We start from the raw sequence: 21,444 nt of genomic DNA, 5'->3' as shown, positions 1-21,444 counted from the left end.
GAAAGATCTCAACCAACGCCTCCGCTATTTCCTCAGCCACCTCCCTCAGAACTCTAGGATGTAACCCATCAAGGCCAGGAGATTTATCAATTTTAAGACCTTTTAGCTTTTCTAGCACTTTCTCTTTTGTAATGGCAACCATACTCAACTCAGCCCCCTGACTCCCTTTAATTGTTGGGATATTACTCATGTCTTCCACTGTGAAGACTGACGCAAAGTACTTTAAGTTCTCCTGCTATTTCCTTATCTCCCATCACTAGGCTTCCAGCATCAGTTTGAAGTGGCCCAATGTCTACTCTTGCCTGTCGTTTGTTTCTTATGTATTGAAAGAAACTTTTACTATAATTTCTAATATTAATGGCTAGCATACCTTCATATTTGATCCTCTCCTTCCTTATTTCTCTCTTTGTTATCCTCTGTTTGTTTTTGTAGCCTTCCCAATCTTCTGATTTCCCAGTGCTCTTGGCCACTTTATAGGCTCTCTCTTTTTCTTTGATAGATTTCCTGACTTCCTTTGTCAGCCATGGCTGTCTAATCCCTCCCCGGATAATCTTTCTCTTCTTGGGGATGAACCTCTGTACAGTGTCCTCAATTTTACCCACAAACTCCTGCCATTTTTGCTCTACTGTCTTCCCAGCTAGGCTCTGCTTCCAGTCTATTTTCATCAGTTCCTCTCTCATGCCCTCATAATTACCTTTATTTAACTGTAACACCATTACATCCGATTTTGCCTTCTCTCTTTCAAACTGCAGACTGAACTCTACCATATTATGATCGCTGCTTCCTAAGTGTTCCCTTACTTTAAGATTTTTTATTATGTCTGGTTCATTACATAGCACTAGGTCCAGAATAGCCTGCTCCCTTGTGGGCTCCATGACAAGCTGTTCCAAAAAGCCATCCTGTAAGCATTCCATGAATTCCCTTTCTTTGGATCCACTGGCAACATTATTTACCCAGTCCACCTGCATATTGAAGTCTCTAATGATCACCGTGACCTTGCCTTTCTGACATGCCTTCTCTATTTCCCGGTACATGTTGCGCCCCTGGTCCTGACCACTGTTAGGAGGTCTGTACATAACTCCCACTATGGTTTTTTTGCCTTTGTGGTTCCTCAATTCCACCCACACAGACTCCACATCATCCGACGCTATGTCATTCAGCACCATAGATTTAATTTTGTTCTTAACTAACAAGGCAACCCCGCCCCCTCTGCCCACCTCCCTGTCTTTTCGATAAGTTGAAAACCCTTGGATGTTTAACTGCCAGTCCTGACCCCCCTGTAACCACGTCTCTGTGATGCCTACCACATCATAATCATTCACGATGATCTGTGCCATTAGTTCATCTGCTTTGTTACGAATGCTACGAGCATTCAGGTAAAGTGCCTTAATGTTAACTTTCTTATCATTAGAGATATTGGAAGTCGTAAGATGTCCTAAGTTATCCTTCCTTTTTGCTGCATTCCCAGTCTGCCTCAAGTTTAAATCTGCCTGCACATATGCTATTCTGCCACTTATCTTTCCATTTAACTCCATACTCCCTGTCGCTTTCACTTTCCCTTCCCCCCAACTCAGAAGTTTAAAGTCCTACTGACCACCCTATTTATCCTCTTCGCTAGAACATTGGTACCTGATCGGTTCAGGTGGAGACCGTCCCAACAGTACAGATTCCCCCGGTTCCAAAACTGATGCCAATGCCCCATGAAGTGGAATCCCTCTTTCCCACACCAATCCCTTAGCCACACATGTTTACTTCCCTAATTTTCTTATCCCTATGCCAATTGGCACGTGGTTCGGGCAGTAATCCGGAGATTATGACCCTTGAGGACCTGTACTTCAATTTCCTTCCTCGTGCTCGATAATCCCCAAACAGGTCCTCCACCCTAGCTTTGCCCAACAAGTGGATCCTCCCCCTCCCGCTCCAATATCCTTTCAAGCCGGTCAGAGATGTCCCGAACCCTGGCACTGGGCAGGCAACACACCATGCGAGACTCCCGATCCGGCTTGCAAAGGATACTTACTATCTGTCCCCCTAATTATAGAATCAAAAGGCATCTGGATGGGTATATGAATAGGAAGGAATTAGAGGGATATGGGCCAAATGCTGGCAATCAAGACTGAATTTATTTTGGATATCTGGTCAGCATAGACAAGTTGGACCAAAAGGTCTGTTTCCGTGCTGTATATCTCTATGACTTTATCTTGTATGTAGTACACACTTCTTCTACGGAGCGTCAATAGTGGAGGGAATCTGTGTTTGTGGATGTGGTGTCAATCAAGTGGGATGCTTTCTCTTGGATGATCTCAAGTTTCCTGAGTATTGTTCAAACTGCACTCATCCAGATAAATGGAGAATATTCCATCATACTTCTGATAGATTGCACCTTGTAGACGATAGACAGGCTTCAGGGAATCAGGATGTGAATTAATTGCTGCAGTATGTCTAGCCTCTGAGCTGCTATTGTAGCCACTATATTTTTATGGCTAGTCTAGTTCAGTTCTAGTCAATGATAGCCCCCATGATGTTGTTAATAATGGATTCAGTGAAGGTTATCTTTTTAGATTTAGATTACAGATTACATTACAGTGTGGAAACAGGCCCTTCGGCCCAACAAGTCCACACCGACCCGCCGAAGCGAAACCCACCCATACCCCTACATTTACCCCTTACCTAACACTACGGGCAATTTAGCATGGCCAATTCACCTGACCCTGCACATCTTTTGGACTGTGGGAGGAAACCGGAGCACCCGGAGGAAACCCACGCAGACACGGGGAGAATGTGCAAACTCCACACAGTCAGTCGCCTGAGGCGGGAATTGAACCCAGGTCTCAGGCGCTGTGAGGCAGCAGTGCTAACCACTGTGCCACCGTGCCGCCACCGTGCCGCCCACCGTGCCGCCCACTTTTTGTTGGAGATGGTCATTGCCTGCCATTTGTGTGGAATGAATGTTACTTGCTATTTGTCAGCCCAAACCTGGATATTATCCAGATCTTATTTCATTTGGACATGGGCTGCTTCAGTATCTGAGGAGCCACAAATGGTGCTGTCATCAGCAAACGTCTCACGTTTGATTCTGTGATGTAGGGAAGGTCTTTGACGTAGTGACTGAAGATGATTGGAGCAAGGACATTACCCTGTGAAATTCCAGCAGAGTTGTCCTGGACCTGAGATGTGCCAGATACAACTGCAAACAGCAGAGAGATTTCTCCCCAGTTTCCACAGACTCCAGTTTTGCTAGGGCTCCTTAATACCACACTTGGTCAAATGCAGCTTTGATCATGTCACTTTCACCTCACCCGTGGAATTCAGCTTTTTTGTCATGTTTGAACAGGTCAGGAGCTGAGTGATCCGGGCAGAAACCAGACTCCGCATCACTGAACAGGTTATTGCTGAGCAGGTGCTGCTTGATAGCACTATCAAAGACCCTTTTCATCATTTCACAGATAATCAAGAGTAGTCTGATGGGACAGTAATTTGCCATATTTGATTTGTCCTGCTTTTTGTGTACAGACAGACTTGGACAATTTTCCACATTGCTGGGTGTATGCTAATATTGTAGCTGTATTGGAATTGGTTGACTAGTCGCATGGCAAGTTCTGGAACACATCTTCAGGATTACTGTTGAAATGTTACCAGTGCCTTCGGTCATTTCTCGATATCATGTGGAATAAATTGAATTGGCTGAAGACTGGCATTTGTGATGTGGGGTCCTCTGGAGGAGGACAAGATGGATCATCCACACGGCACATCTGGCTGAAAGTTGATCCAAACTTTCAGCCGCATTTAATACACTAATGTGCTGAGATGAAGATGTTGTTTAATTGTCCCAGTGTTGAAGATGGGAATATTTGTGGACCTTCCTCCTCTAGTGAGTTGTTTAATTGTCCACCATAACTCACAACTGGATGTGGGCAGGACTGCAGAGCTTAGATCTGATCTGGTGGTTGTGGAATCATTTAATTATGTCTATCATTTGCTGCTTATGCTATCAGGCATGCAAATAGTCTTGTTTGTAGCTTCACCAGATTGACATCTCATTTTTAGGTATGCTTGGTGCTGCTCCTGGCATGCCTCCATTGAACCACTTGCATGAAGGTAATGGTAGATGGTGGGATATGCCATGCAATGAGGTTACGGATTGTTTGAAGTACAATTCTTCAGTTGCTGATGGTCTGCAATGTCTCATGGATGCCCAGTCTTGAGTTGTTAGATCTATTCAAAGTCTATCCCATTCAGCTGTTATCATGCCACATAACATAATGGAAGATATACTTAATGTGAAAATGTAGTTTGTCTCCACAAGGAATATGCAGTGGCCCCTCTTACCGATAACATCTGGACAGATGCATGTATGGCAGGCAGTTTGGATAGAATGAGATCAAGTATGTTTTTCCATCTTGCTGGCTCACCAACTGCCACAGTCCCAGTCCAGCAACAATGACTTGCCCAAATTCAACCTGTAGTGGTGATGAATATTGAAGTCTCCTGCCAAGTGTACAATCTGTACCTTTCCCATCCTCAGTGCTCTCTCCAAATGGTATTTAGCATGGCAGAGCTTTGATTCATCAGCCAGGTGGAATGGGTTAATGTCAGAATTAGCAGGAGATTTACTTGTCAATGTTTGCTGATTTCATTTTAGATATATGAATAGGCAAGGAATAGAGGGAAATAGACTTCTTCGAGGCAAAAGATTTTTACTTTAGAAAGGCATCGTTTGTCAGCATAGTCTTGGTTAGCTGATGGTTCTGCTCCTGTGCTGTACTGTTCTTTGTTCTTTGACCTGATGTCATGTTACATCATGGAATCTGGAATCAATGTTGAGGACTCCCAAACCAACTGTTACCTGATTGTATACCACTGTTGTGCCAACTCTGCTGTGATGATGATGGTGTTGTCTGAGACATGATTTGCAGATGAGTATTACTATATAAGGCTGTTACTTGTCTAGCCCGTGAGACAGGTCTCCCAATTTTGGCCGAAACCCCAGACATTAGTAAGGAGGACTTTGCAGGATCAACAGTGCTTTTCCAGAATCTTGGTCAATGTCTGGTAGTCTGTCTGGTTTAATTCTTTTATTTTGACTTTGTAGCAGTTGATACAACTCAATGGCTTGCGAGAGCCATTTCAAGGCCAGTTAAGAGTCATCCACATTGTTGTGTGTCTGAAGTCATATGTAGGTCAGACCAGATAAGGACTGCAGTTTCCTTCCATAAAGGGTGTTAGTTCTGTTTTTGACAATTGACAATAGTTTCATGGTCATCATTAGACTTTTAATTCCAGACTTTTATTGGATTCAAATTTTGATTTCTGCTTTTGAGGAATTTGAACCTGGACCACCGGACTTTATCTGCGTTTCTGGATTGCTAATTTAGCAACAAAGCTGTCACCTCCTCAAAGTATTTTAGCTTTCAAATGAGCAGATCACTTTCCTAGATTCCTTTACCAATACTAGCAGAATGTTGAATATTGCTGAATATTATGAGGTGGACTTCAGGAGCAATAGTCTGCAATGGGGGGGGAGGTTGACTTTTATAGTATACTGTGATCCCTATTTTATTCTGCTGTTTGATGCCACTCAGTGAGTTTAGCTTCCTTACAGACTTGTCAAACTAACAAAGACTCTAGTTTGGTTTAATCAGTAAAATAACACTATTAATTATACATTAATTCTAGCTTCTGCTGTACATGGTAATAATAGATATTCCAGGCTCTGACTTATAGTTATGTTAGGTAAGGATTAAACTTTCTTAATAGAGTATTTGACAGCATGTTATGTATTGCAGAGACTGTACAATACAGAAACAGGTCATTCATCCTTACTGGTTCATGCTAATGTTTGTGCTGCACTTGAACCCCATCCTATCTTTTCTCATCTAAATCTACCATTGTAGCCATTTATTCATTTTGCCCTCATATGCTGATCTAGTTTCTCAAAAAAATTAAAACCTCCTTTATAAGTAACAATTACTGATGATGTTGAACAAACTACATCCTTAGTACAAGATCGCTATGAAGCCTCTGCCAACTGTTTCCAGGAAAAGATATTTGGCATCTGGAGAAAAGCTTGTGTGTGTTGAGTCAGATTGGAGACTAAGAAAGTGGCAGAAACTGATCTGAGTCAACAGCTATATCACACAGCAGCAGGAAAGCATGATAAAACAGTTGGGTGCCAGGAAATTACTCCACTAAAGCATAACATCAGTACAATGTCACAGCAGATAAAATTGTTTTTCAGCTCTTCTTGAACTGCAGATGAAACCTAAATCATTGCTGTAGCAGAGCAAGGTGCTCATGATCGACAGAAAATTCTGGCTTTGTACAAGGCTTTATCATGAATGAATTATTACTCAATATCAAAAGGATGAAAATCAATAAAGCAGTTGGATAAAACAGTCTACTTGATCATCCCAATCACCACTTCAAACCTTCACTTTCTTCACCACTGACATACTGTGACCTCAGTGTGTTCCAGCTATATGACATGCTGCACTCACTCTCCAAGGGTCCTTCAACAGCACCTTCCAACCTATGACCTTGTGTCAAAAAATTTAGAAAAGTTGAAGGCCAACATCATTTCATAACATGCTGTGCCTATTGTAAAATGTGTTTTGTAGAATTATTAGATGTGTTAAGGTAATGTTTAACTTTTTAGTGTTACTACATAAATATGTTCTGCAGTGACATGATACCAGACTCAATATACAATTCCTGAAGAAGGGCTTATGCCTAAAACGTCGATTCTCCTGTTCCCTGGATGCTGCCTGACCTGCTGCACTTTTCCAGCAACACATTTTCAGCTCAATATACAATTCATAGGCTAATTAATGCCAAACATTGGGGTTACTATTGTATTTACATTCTTACACTTATTTTTGGAATGCTCCAATGATTAGTCAACATGGGAAATGACATGTAACATGAGATTCGACAGAAATGAGAAATGACCCTAGTGATCATTGAAATGGCTGTTTTATTTATGGACACAACATTCCAAAGGGCCTCAGAAACAGTGGCCTGCTTTTCTAGTTTTTTTTACTCACTCATGGGATGTGTATTTTGCTGGCTGTGCTAGCATTTATTGCTCATCCCAAATTGCCTTTGGAAAGGTGGTGATAAGTTGCCTTCTTGAATTGCTGCAGTTCATGTGCTGGAGGTAGAGTTACAATGCTGTTGAGGAGAGAATTCCAGAATCTTGTCCCACAACAGTGATGGAACAGCAATATATTTCCAAGTCAGAATGATAAATGGCTTTTGAGGGGATCTTGCAGATAATGGTGTTCCCATGTATCTGCTGCCCTTGCCCTTATAGATGGTTGTGGTCATGGGTACAGAAGGTTCTTTCAAATCATTTATGGTGAATTTCTGCAGTGCATCATTGAGATGGTACACACTAATGCTACTGAGTGTCAGTGGTGGAGGGAGTAGATGCTTTTGGATGTGGTGCCAATTAAGTGGGCAACTTTTGAGTGTTATTGGAGCTGCATTAATTCAGGTAAGAGAGGAGCATTCCATCAAACTCTTGACTTGTGCCTTGGAGATGGGAGACAGGTTTTGGAGAGTCAGGGGATGAGTCAATTGCTGCAGTATTCTTAGCCCCTGACCAGTTGTACCCATAGTATTTATATGGTGAGTCTAGTTCAGTTTCTGGTCAATGGTAATCCCCAGAACGTTTATAGTGGAGGATTCATTGATGGTAATGTTATTGAATGTCAAGAAGATTTGTGTCTTATTGGAGATGGTCATTGCCTGGCATTTGTGTGGTGTGAATATTAGTTGCCACTTTGTCAGCTCAAGCCTGGATATTCTCCAGGTCTTGCTGTAGTTGGACATGGACTGCTTCAGGATTTGAGCAGTCACAGATAGCATTGAACATTGTGCAATAATCAGCAAACATCCCTATTTCAAATCTTTTGATGGAGGGAAGATCATTGTTGAAATAATTGAAAATTAGGTTGGTTCTAGGAAACTACCCTGAGGAACCCATGCAGACATATCCTCAAGCGGAGGTGACCAACTTCTAACAATAACAACCATCTTCCTTTTTGCCAAGTGTGATTCTAACCAATTGTGTGTCCTCCCCCACCCCTCCCCAATTCCCATTGACTTAGGTCTTGCTCAGGCTTCTTGATGCCACACTTGGTCAAATGCAGCCTTGATGTCAAGGGTAGTCACTCTCACCTCAACTCTGGAATTCACCTCTTCTGTCCATGTTTAAACAAAGGCTGTAATGAGGTCAGGTGCTGAGTGGCCCTGGTGGAACTTAAACTGGATGTCAGTGTGCAGGTTATTGCTGAGCTGGTGCTGCTTGATAGCACTGTTGATAACACCATCCATCATTTTATCGAAGATCGAGAGTAGACTATTGGAGTGATAATTGACTGGGTTGGATTTGTCCTGCTTTTTGTGTACAGGACATACTGAGGCAATTTTCCACATTGTTAGGTGGATGCCATTATTCTAGCTGAACGGGAACAGCTTGGCTTCCTGGGCACCAGAGTCTGGAAGCTGATACACAAGGCATCATCTAGTGTTTTCCCTACTACCACCAGAGCTGTACTCTGCGCATTCATATAACAGGCACTAATTGGACCAGTAGCATTTTGTGGGTAGAGTGGAATGTGGGGGCATGTTAGTTGCTACTTTTTCTGCTGAAGCTATCACTCATTCCAATTGTACCAGCAATGAAGACAAAGTATCTCTCATGCAATGAAGCTAAGCTTTAAGCTATAAAGTCCCATTTGTCAGATACCAAAAGTCCTCAAATGCTTGCCTAAGAATCTCCGTGATGGTCTTCTAGTATTTTTCTTTGTACATATGTGTCTGTAGGATCTGGGTCCCATAACTTTAATACAGTGATCCACTTATTGCTCCATTAGAAAAGTGGAACACCGTAGTTCACTTCGAGCGGAGCCATGTATTATCTGATGCCTTATCCTCACTAATTTCAACTAATTCCTCACATCTGCACTGGCACACGGGAGTAAGAAAATAAGTGATGCTAGCTATGAGATGGCAAATCAAAATAGTTACGATTAAGTTCTAAGACTTACTGAGTTGGCGGCACCTTCACAGCTTCTCTTTAATCACCATCATCGCAGTTGAGTGAGACAATATCTTGACAATCATATTCACAAATCATACCTTCCAGATAGTGTCCCAGACACTACCATCACCATTCCTACGTATGTGCTGACAGACTCTTCAGAGATTATGGAATACTGAAATACCTTTGGGAAGGAGTTTCTCTGGAAGCACTCTGGACCTACTATGAAATCTCAGCATCAAGTAAATCATGGAAAAGGCAGCCACCTGCTTGCTACCAGCGACTGCTCCCCCTTGACTATGAATTAGTTCTCCTCTACACTGAGCACCAATTGGAGAAAGTACAATGGGTGGCATAATATAGAAGAGACTTCAATATCCATTACCAAGAATTATGTTGTGAGCCATCACCAGCCATAGAATTGTTTTCGATCACAATCTGTCACCTCAGGAGCTAGCATATCCCTCACTCTACCGTTACCAGCAAGCCGAGGGTACTACCTTCTCATTCAAAGAAGGGAGAAAGAGGGCATGCCAGGAGCAGCATCAGGGATAGCCAAAAAGGTGTCAACCTGCTGATGCTATAACACAGGATTACATGCATGCCAAACAGTGAAAGCAACATGCAATGCACAGGGCTAAGTGGTGCCCAAACAATGGATCAGATCTAAGCTCTGCAGAAGTCAAGGCTAAGCATATGCTAACATCTTCAGACAGAAGTGCCAAGGGGTTGATCCATCTTATCCCCTTCTGGAGATCCTCAACATGAATTGACAATCTTCTGGCAATTTGATTCACTCATTCACTGCAAGGCTTTGGGCCCTGACAAATTCCAAGGATATTCCAGGATGAATTGTGCTCCCCAGAAATAGCTATTCCAGTACAGCTACAAAACTGGTCTATACCTGGCAATGTGGAAAATTGCCCAGGTAAGTCCAGATGACAAAAAGCAGAACATTACCAACCTTGCAAATTACCAACCTATCAATCTACTCTCAATCACCAGTAAAGAATCTTCTGGTGTTCAGGGAGTGAAAGCAAGCAACATGGTACAAATGGCATTAGTAGATCCTCCAACCTTCCAGTAATTTGCTCAATGCCTCTAACAAACCTGCCATTTATTTCTGTGTCTGCTAATTCATTTGGATGAAGTTATGAATGGTCAACTCAATGGGGTCATCTCCTGCCTCAGAATAAGGAGATGCCTGGTCTCTGGCGTTCCTCTGAGTGCCATCGACCTGGGGCATTTCTTCATGGACCAAATGCAGAGACATGGCAGTGATGTGCTCACTAATATGTGCTTCCAACTCGTTGCGAATACAGCTTTGGCAGTGCATCCTCTGAGGGATCTGTGGGTTCTCCCTCAGACATCAAGAAGGAAATGATGTCTCGTGGGGCCACCCTCTCTTCAAGGCAGAGAATGTCCAGATGTGACTGGTACACCTGCAGGAGACAAAAGAGAGAATGAATTGTTAAAACGTGGTAGTGGGTCAGGCATGTTAAGAATACATTCATATTGTCATTAATAGGAGAGCAGTACAGCAATGGATAATGATTCTTATTTAGTTGCTGGGAAATGGAAGTTTCAGCATCACCACATGAGTTGGCTTCGTCCTGTCTTGCAAATGTAAGCATCTTTCTCATACAGATTGTGGAGACACATGTCGGGCTCCTCACGGCACAAGTTGGGTCGGTCCACCCTATTGTGGGCCATTTTCTCCTGTAATGAGGCAAAGTGAGAGGCTGAGTGAGATGAAAGTGTTTTGGCACAGCTGTTTGCAAGTGCTGGTGCTGGTGCGGCAATGTTGAAGCAGTGTCCTGCATGTGTGTAAGGGGCCGATTTGGAGGGCCTGCCGGGTTAATAGTGGGGGGGGATTGGGATGAATGACAGGAATGATATTGCATGCAGTAGTCAGAGCCATAGATCATGAGCCTTGGTGGGTACAGTTGCAGAGTTAGAGAGAATGTGAGAAAGAAGAAAGAGGTTTGAGGTTCTTACTGTCCTGGAGCACAGAAAATCATTAATCTTCTTGCGGCATTATTGAGTGTTTCTGTGGAGGTTGCATTGACCCAAGTGGCAACTTTAGACCAGGCTGGTAGGGTCGAGTATTGTGGTCTCCTCTGTTGGTCCTAAGGAAAGAAGATGGTCCTCCTCTGTGCCACCCTATCCACCAGCATCTCTGGCTTCCCGTCGGCAAGGTAGGAAGCTACCTTTCCTTTTTACATCATCTCTTGGGCAATTACTTATACGCTGGGACTTTGATGGGCAGCTCCTAACTGTTAACCCTCAACCTGGAGCATAGCTTCATTTTAAAATAGTGCCAGTACAGGAAATGCAGAAGTGGTGAGCATTTCTCCCATTGCTGAACAAGCAGGGGGTCACAAGGACATGGTACTTGGTTAATGAGGTGTGCTGTGGAGAATAGTATGAGTAACTTGCATAGCTCATGGAGTTAAACTCTCTACGAGAACCCTGAAATTAACATTTTGCTGATTTTTGGTAAAGTTCAGCCCTCTGTTTTTGATCAAGTCTGAATTGATCATGTAAATTTTGAACAGCAGTGATTCCATCACTGATTCTTGTGAAACAATTCTTCCCACCATCTGCCACCCTGAATAATTATTCTTTATGTATACTTTCTGGTTTCTGTCTTGAAGTCAACAAGCAGTTCATTCTGCTTCTGGTGCCCTGGTTCCACATTTTGTGATCTTGTTCATTTGTGTAGCATGGGCCACCTTATCAAAGGCCTTTTGATATCCAGATAAATTGCATCAACTGCAACACCATTATCTACTTCTCAGATGCCTCTTCAAAATATTCATTAAGAACAGTTAAGCAAGACATTTCCATTTGAAACCCATGCTGCTTATTCATTGTTATAATTTTTAAATGCTCTCCTTTCGTAAAGATTTTTGTTATTTTTCCTACCACTAATGTAAATCTGATGTGCAGGTGCTGGTGTTGGACTGGGGTGGACAAATTTAAAAATCACACAACACCTGGTTATCGTCCAACAGATTTACTTGGAAGTACTAGCTTTCGGAGCACTGCTCAGTCTCAGGTAGCGGGTGGGACAGGATCATAGGACACCTATGTAATAATGTAAATCTAACTGTTCTATATACCAGGAACATTTCTGTCCCCCTTTTCAATATAAGAATTATATCAGCAATCCACCAGTCCTCTTCCACTAAGCTATTTTTCATCCTAATGAGTTATTAAATATCAGTGGTAAGACCTTTGCTATCTCCTCCGTATTTGAAAATACATGGATGCAATCCATCTGGACTGGAGGCATAACCTTCTTGTTTGTTTTTTTTAATTTGTAATTCAACACGTTCTATTTCCCTTGTAAATACCAAAGCAAAACAAATATTACTGCCATCTCTCTATCACTATCTGTGGCATTATCCTGTCACCTCTGGGAAGCTGACAAACAAACAAAACTTTAGCTTTGGCATTTGTGACCAGTGTTTCACCATGTATTGAGCTGAACTCTGTACTAGTTTTCCACAGAAAAGCATAAATACAATGAAAATGCTAGCTGATAATGTTTGGAATTGGTGAGGCTGGCAAGGATGGCAGCAGCAGATTGGCCCATTATACTCATCAGTAGTTTTGTTTTCTCCACTTCGATGGAAAGTAAAATCATACAAGGTATCTAATTGGCACCTTATTTATTACAAGTAATGTTCTAACCCCTCAAATTTTTTAATTATCTTAATTATATCTGAATAGATTGAGTGATAATAAAATGCATTAGTTGCAGTTATTGCCCTAATATTGCTATAAGGAACACTTTCAAGTTGTGAAATAGTGAAGCAAGAGAATTGCAAACTAATATTCTGGGAAATCTTTTCACAGTAACATTCACAATGGGGAACTGAATGCACGTAAAAATAGCACATAGTAGTAGGAAGGCCAAGTATCAAGCTGTAAAAGTGGATATTAAAAGCTCATGCAAATTATACCATCTGGTGGACTGACCACAGCTGTAAGATAACTGTACTTCCTGATCTTACTGACCTATATATAGTCCTGGTAAAGAAATTCCATACTGAGCAACTCTTAAATTCTAAATCAATAGTGCTTTCAAATCTATTACAACACCAAAACTCATGAGGCAAACTTTTTCATGAAATGCAGAAGTGGTGAGCATTTCTCCCATTTGGTGGATTTGGCTATCAAAGGAAGTGGTGGAGGCTGGTACAACTGCAACATTTAAAAGGCATCTGGATGGGTATATGAATAGGAAGGGTTTGGAGGGATATGGACTGGGTGCTGGCAGGTGGGAATAGATTGGGTTGGGATATCTGGTCGGCATGGATGAGTTGGACCGAAGGGTCTGTTATCATGCGGTACATCTCTATGACTCTATGACTATAACTTTAATCCCATAACTGTGACTCATGTTCCTTAGTAAGCCAAAATTCCTAATGAATGCATCAAGAATATCTGCTTGTTGGAAGAAGTGATATGGAGGAACATTCAGATGTGAGACCAGTGGACTAAATATTCCATCATTGACTAAGGGAATAGAAAACAAAAAAATTGCCAAAGAATATGTTTAAAATAGTTTTGCTTTTGATTTCCTCATATGGAATATTTCTTAATTTTTCAACATCATCAAGAGCATGGTCAAATGACTAGTTTCAATGTCTCAATGCAATGCTAATTTATAATAACCTTCTGGAATATTTATGCTATGTATTAACGTATCTCCTCACCAGTCATTTTTCATTCCATGTGTAAGGAATATGTCCTAACTGCCCAACTGAGATCAGTAAAACACAGCATAGAAGGTTAGGTTATAAAGCAAACCAAATAATAGCAGAGTTAAGGACATTGTAACTGGTTACTGATGTCACAATTATTTAATAAAAAGATTGCTGAAATTTTCACATGAAATTTAAGATGAATGTGAAACGATGCATTATAGGGCCTCATGACATGCTCCTTGTGTCCCTTGGTGTTGCATCGTGTTCAGTTAGCAGGACATGGGAGGGGTTGTGCCCTTTCTGCATGAATAAACTGAATGGATGCTATTCGGATGTTACATATTCCAACTGGCTGGTGTGACACCAGGATTTGTAATTGGGCAAATGAATATTCAGACAAAGTACATCACTCATATCTCTTGCAACATCGCTGTGCAAAAAGGAGCATTCAACTGCTTATTAGGCCCTGTACTGATATACATTAAAGAGCCAGGCACTCAAATTAAATAAGATTATTTAATTGGAAACTGTTTCTATTCAAAAGAGCATGGAAGTATTCTGGATTATTTTTGCGGGTAGTTGGTTTGTCTTTGGGGTTGACAGAGAGTGTTTTGCAAGAGAAATAAGAGCAGCAATGGCATTGCCTTTGGGTCTGCACCATGTTCGGGAAATGGAGGAGAGGCTGAGAACCAGATAAGTTCTGTGTAGAATCTTCTGCCAAGGTGTCCCCAGATTCCACCATTGCTCCTTAATAGTGATAGGAGGCTTTCTGACTATTTTTAGGGGTAGCGTTACTCTTTAATGCTTTAACTAGCATGGTATTCAACTTTAAATAATTTTCATCAGAGCTATATATTTGTACAGCTTCCCATCAGGGTATAGCCTGTCTTTAAGGAAAACCATTTATACTATGTGAGCAATGGGTACAGTGCATACAGATGATTTGGTGGGCGGCACGGTGGCCCAGTGGTTAGCACTGCTGCCTCACAGCGCCTGTAGACCCGGGTTCAATTCCCGACTCAGGCGACTGACTGTGTGGAGTTTGCACATTCTCCCCGTGTCTGCGTGGGTTTCCTCCGGGTGCTCCGGTTTCCTCCCACAGTCCAAAGATGTGCGGGTTAGGTGAATTGGCCATGCTAAATTGCCCGTAGTGTTAGGTTGTAGGGGTATGGGTGGGTTGCGCTTCGGCGGGTCGGTGTGGACTTCTTGGGCCGAAGGGCCTGTTTCCACACTGTAAGTAATCTAATCTAATCTAATGATTTGGATACAAAAAGATTGCTTGATGCTCATATTAGTCCACCTGAATGTGAATAGACCACCAACTATTATCTTCATATACCTGAAAACCAAGTCAACTCAATTTTTAGCCTGGAAAGTCTAAAGGGAATTAAAGGAAAATTATGTTTTAAAAGACCATTAAAATAAAAGCTTATTTATTTAAATCATCAGTCATTTTAAAATTGAAACCTAATAATACGCATATTATTAATACAACACAGTTCATGATTCCATGAGTACATGGATCTTTATTGAGTGCATTTTACATAATCCAATATGACTATTCAAGTATACCGCATTTCACAATCCAATGTGAGCACTGGTACATCACATTCCACAGTCCAATAAAAGTATAGCATGCAATGATTCACTCACAACTCATTCTAATTCTACCATTTAACCACAAATTAATAGTATATTTCAAATTTACATAACAGTGATGTCTGAGAACACACTGAAGGCAGCAAAATAAACTTAATTCTTCTTAACATCTTCCAAACATTCTATTACCACAGGCTGGTATTTTTAGATGGAAGGATTTCCTGTCTCACCACACAAAGCATTAGGGAAGTCTGAAGAAAATTAAATGGCTGGAGGTGGGTTTTCTACCATCACATCAAAGGAGGTATCACCTTAAAAAGCTGCCGGCCAACCTGCCTGGCCATAATCTGCAGTCGTCATTGTAGGGTCAACAGTCCCTAATGTCTAGTCGATGCCAAATCCAATGGCAGGAATGACAGGTGAGGCCTGGGGTTGGTAAGGAGAAATTGATGGTAGGCAATGCTAGCCTGGGAAGGTGGGCCCTGGAGTGGGGACAGGGCAGACTGGGTGTGAGTTGGTGCCCATTGTGGAAAGGGAGCCAGGGATGGAGCTGCATCCCACTTTCCTGCTCAAGGCCCAAGCAGGATAATCTTCTGGAATGTCCATGGTCCTGAGCTCCTTCTGCCAGTCCATAAATTGAACAGGAAGCAGCTATTAAATAGCCAATAATTGGGCTGAGGAAATAGAGTTGCACTAGACCTCATAAGCCCCCTGTAAAATGAACAGGTCAGGAGTGGGAAGTATACCCATGGACCCTCACATGCACATCTGCCAGCAGAGTACTGTATTATTCTGTCTCATGGATATTTGACAGATTTATGTTAATTGTTATGTTGCCTTCAGAAATATTTCAGGATCATTTTATTAACATAAACACAAGTGACGAGATCAGTATCTTCCAAACTCTCAAGATATAGACAAATGCCTTTCACACATTCAATTAGAGAAGAAATTGTAAGAAGAAAGCCTGCTTGGAATGCTGACATAATGAATTCCATGCTCAGCAAATCATTTTGACTTAACATGTCCTGATCCCACAAACTGTTCAGCATATTGAGGTATACAGTTCATGTCAGCTCATGTTCCCATATTTGTTTGAAATAGAGATGTGCAGAATATTTCAAACATTCTGTAGAACAAGGACAGCATGTACATGGGAACACCACCACATGCAAGCCCCTTCATGTCACAAATCATTCTACCTTGGAAATATGTCACCTTTCCATAAATTTCACTGGTCTAAAATCCTGGACTTTTCTACATAATAGCACTGTGGTGATACTACATCACAGGAATTGTAGTGATACAAGAAGATGACTCATCACGATTTTCTCCAGAGTCATTAGAGCTGGTCAATAAATACAGGCCATACCAAATGCAGGCAATACCAACATTCCATGAGCAAATAAAAAATATATACTTCCCCTAGGCTTTTCAGATCATATAAATCTTCTGCATTTTTAAAGGTAAAATTCCTATTCCCTTTCACTGTAGGAGATGTAGGAATCAAACTGTATGTAAAGAGAAATAGTTTGGCAAGTGTCAAATGTAAACAAATGCTGAAAGAAAGTGTGCTAGGAGACAAGAAAAAGATGGACAAATCGGTATGAAATGTACAAAACTTTGGTTAGAGCACAGCTGGAGTACCGTTTGCAGTTCTGGCTGCTTCATAATAGGAAGGACATGATTGCAATGGAGGGAGTACAAAGGAGATTCAGCTGGATGTTGCATAGAGAAGCATTGTAACTTTGGAGAGATGCTGGATAGGTTCGAGTTGATTTGTTTAGAGCAGAGAAGGATGAGGCAAAGAGATCTGATTGAGGTTTATAAAATTATGAGGGACATGAACAGCTCCCTAGATAGGGAGCAGCTGTTCCCCTTAGTTGAAGGGGCAATAACGAGGGGGGGGACGTCGAGAGTGTAATGCTGGAAAAGAACATCAGGTCAGGCAGCATCCAAGGAGCAGGAGAATCAACGTTTCAGGCATAAGCCCTTCATAACCCTGATGAAGGGCTTACACTCACAACATCGATTCTCCTGCTCCTCGGATGCTGCCTGACCTGCTGTGCTTTTCCAGCACGACACTCTCAACTCTGTGATCTCCAGCATCTGTGGTCCTCACTTTCTCAATAACGAGGGGGCATAATTTTAAGGTGAAGAGCAGGAGGTTTACAGGGGAATTGAGGAAAGGCATTTTTCACTCAGTGGGTGCTGGGAATCTGGAAGGTACTGCATGGGAGGTTAGTAGAGGCAGGAAACCTCACAATCTTGAAAAACTACATGAATGAGCACTTGAAATGTCATAACATTCAAGGCTATGGGCTAAGTGCTAGAAATTGGAAAGTGTGTAGAGAGGTAATGGATTTTTCTGTGTTGACGGAGACGAGATGTCTGTACTGTTCTATACTGTATGACTCTATAACATTTTAGATTGTCAAAGTCTAAAAAATTGTTCATAGTTCTGAATGGTTTAAATATGCTTACTATATATCTTTCTTTAGTATGGTGCCAAATTATAGCTGTCTGAAACAACCTATTTATTTTCAAGAATTATGTAAAAAATGCAATTAAAACTTTATACGACAACAGAAAAAAGTGTAAATTGATTTGAATTTATAGACAGTCTAATTAGATCACCATTTTATTCACAGAGCATGACACACAATAGATTAATTGGAAGTGTAGTCATTATTAATCTGTTAACAAAAATGTCAGTTTTCTAAGAATTCAAAAACTGTAGCTGTATTTATGCATCATTTCCAAGTGTATTTTAAAAATCTCCAATGTCCTCAAATTAAAAATTCAGAGCCCATAGATTTAGATAAAACGAAAACCTACAAATTATTCAACCACCATATGGAAAAGTAACTAACAATTAGTTTCAATCTTTTTAAAGTCCAATGTCCATAAATAAAACAGTGCCTATGGCTGGATCTAATAGTTTAAGTGGAAGACATATTGGGTTTGTTGGAGGAATTGCCAAAAGACCGAATGAGTTTTTTTGGTGGATCTTATCAGACTTTCTGCACTAATCACCATTCTCACCACATGCCTTGGAGAACATCTGATCTCCACTCCATCTTTTCCCTTCTGGGAAAAACTTGCCACTGAGATATCTGCCCTAGGACTAGCATCTCTTGCATCTACACCATCTTTGAACACTGACTGCTTACATGGAAGAGAACTGGCATTTGGCAACTGACCTGCTCTGTCCTGCAAGCAGTGAGAGGAGGGTAAGGGAGAAGGTGAGGCTGGCAAGGCATTTCTCCAAGGGAGAGCTGGCGCTTCTGCTGAATGGGGTGGTACAGTGAAGAGGTGTTCATTTTCTGAAGAACCATCAGAGAAGGCTAGTCAGAGATAACCATCCAAATCAGTGTCAACTCCAAGGTACACAGGACCACGCTGTAGTGCAAAAGAAGGTCAATGACCTTAGTTGTCCTGCCAGAGTAAATGTTGTACGCTGCAACCTCATACTAACTCCATCTTGCACCATACCCACCATTGGCCCATGCCCTGAAACCATCTATGTTGCATGCAGCAGTACCCAGTTACTCAATTCACATCACTGTCCCACTCTCCCACACCACTAACCCTGAATGCTCTCCATTTGCCTCCTCACACAGAACACCACAACATAGTCCTTAGTCACCTTAGTCATCCGCCCACTTTATGTCCTTGCAGGAGACCATAAGATCATAAGATATAGGAGTTGAATTAGGCCATTCCATCCATCAAGCCTGCTCTGCCATTGGATTGTGGTTGATATGTTTCTCAACCTCATTCTCCTGCCTTCTCCCCTTGGTTCTTTTGATTCCCTTAATAATCAAGAATCTATCTATCTCTGTCTTAAATACACTCAATAACTTGGCCTCCACAGCCTACTGTGGCAATGAGTTCCACAGATAACCACATTCTGACTCATCTCAGTTCTAAAGGGTAATCCTTTCACTCTGAGGCTGTGTCCTCGGATTCTAGTAGTGGAAAAATCTTCTCCGTGTCCACTCTATCCAGGGCTCTCAACATTCTGTAGTTTAAAATGAGATCCCCCTCATCCTTCTAAACTCAATCAAGTACAGACCTAGAGTTGTCAACCACTCCTCATATGACAAGCCCTTCATCCCCATGAACTTTCTTATAAACGTACTCTGGACCCACTGCACTTCTAGCATGTACTTCTTTAGATAGTGGACCTGAAACAGCTTACAGTATTCCAAATACAGTCTGATCAGAGCCATACACAACCTTTGTACTAGCCCTTTTGAAATGAATGCTAACATTGCATTGGCCTTCCAAAGTGCCAACTGAACCTGCATGTTAACCTTCACAGAATCCTGAACTAAGTCCATTTTTGTTTCAGATTTCTGAAGTGTTCTACCTTTAGAAAATAGCCCCTTTTTTTTGTACCAAAGTGCATAACCTCACATTTTTCCACAATGTATCACATCTGCCCACTGTCCCAGCCTGTCCAAGTCCTCTGTAGCCTCCCCACTTCCTCAACACTACCTGCCCCTCCACTTATCTTTGTGTCATCTGCAAACTTGGCAACAGTGCTCTCAGTTTCTTTATCCAGATCATTAATGTGTATTGTGAATAGTTGTCCCAATGCTGACCCCTGCAGAACTCTACTACTCACTGGCTGCCAACATGAAATAGACCCCTTTATCGCAAATCTCTGCTTTCTGCCAATCGGCCAATCCTGTGTCCATGTCAGTAGCTTGCACCATAGGTTGTTATCTTATTTAGCAGCCTCCTGTGTGGCATCTTGTCAAACACCTTCTGGAAATCCAAATAGATCCCATCCACTGGCTCTCCCTTGTCTAACTTACTTGTTTCTTCCTCAAAGAATTCTAAAAGATTCTGACTCAGCCCTACTTGACTATGCACTTTCAAATAGTGTGCAATCTCATCCTTAATAATGGACTCTAAAATCTTAGCAGTAACCAAGGTCAGGCTATAATTTCCTATCTTTTGTCTCCCTCCCTTCTTAAACAGAGGTGTTACATTTGCCATTTTCCAATTCTCTGGGACCCTCCCTGACTCCAGTGATTCATGAAAGATCATGACCATAGCCTCCACAATCTCCTCAACTATCTCCTTCATAGTTTTGGGATTCAGTCGAGTTGGTCTGGGTGATTTATGCAGTTCGGACCTTTCAGCTTCCTCGGCATCATCTCCTTAGTGACAGCCACTACACTCACCTCTGCCCTCTGATTCTCTTGAAATTCTGGTTTGCTCCTGATGTCTTCACAAAGTATCTATTCAGTTCCTCCACCATTTCTTTGTTCTCCATTACTACTTCTCCAGCCTCACTTTCCAATGGTCTAAAGTCCACAATTGGCTCTCTCTAATCATTTATATGTCTTAAAAAAAGCTTGCAATCTTCTTTTATATTAATAGCTAACTTACCCTCAAATTTCATCTCAGCCCTCGTTGCTTTTTTAATTATCCTCTGCTAGTTTTTAAAGGCTTCCCAATCCTCTGGCTTCCCATTATTCTTCACCACATTATGTGCTGTTTCTTTTTCTTTTATGCTGTCCCTGACTTCCCTTGTCAGCCATCTTCCTCTGAGTAAATTTCTTCTTCTGTGGGATGAATTTCTGCTTTATTACCCTAGAAACCCCTGGCATAGCTGCTCCACTGTCTTCCATCCTAAGCTCCCCTTCCAATCAACACTCGCAAATGCCTTCCTCTTGTCTTTGTAGTTACAGTTACTCAATTATAATACCATTACATCTGATTCCATCTTCTCCTTCTCAAATTGCAAGGGTGAATTTTGTCATATTTATGGTTACTGCTGCGAGGGGGTTCATTCACCTTAAGCTCCCTAATCAAGTCTATCTCATTATAAATCACCAAATCCAGAATTGTGCGTTTCCTTGTAGGCTCTACCACAAGCTGCTCCAAAAAAAACCAGCTTGTTGATATTCCAGGAATTCCTTTTCTAGGAATCTGCTACCAACCTGGTTTTTCCAATCCACATGCATATTGTAACCCCCATGATTACTGTGATTGTGTTTTTCTTACATGCCTTTTCTAACTTTTGATTTATTTTCTGCCGCACATCCTGACTACTGCTGGAAG

At 41.7% G+C, this 21,444-nt stretch overlaps 1 long non-coding RNA gene across 1 annotated transcript in view; it reads left to right on the top strand.

The window, feature by feature from the left end:
- The window catches only part of LOC148149869 (uncharacterized), a 71,850-nt gene that overhangs the window by 49,726 nt on the left and 680 nt on the right, over nucleotides 1–21,444 (top strand). The gene's annotated exons all lie outside the window — the stretch shown is intronic.

This window comes from Chiloscyllium plagiosum, unplaced genomic scaffold (genome assembly GCF_037043375.1).
Source record: "Chiloscyllium plagiosum isolate Xiang-an unplaced genomic scaffold, Cpla_swu_hap1 HiC_scaffold_5, whole genome shotgun sequence".
In the NCBI taxonomy this organism is placed as follows: domain Eukaryota; kingdom Metazoa; phylum Chordata; class Chondrichthyes; order Orectolobiformes; family Hemiscylliidae; genus Chiloscyllium; species Chiloscyllium plagiosum.
This window is presented reverse-complemented; position numbering and strand designations above follow the sequence as displayed.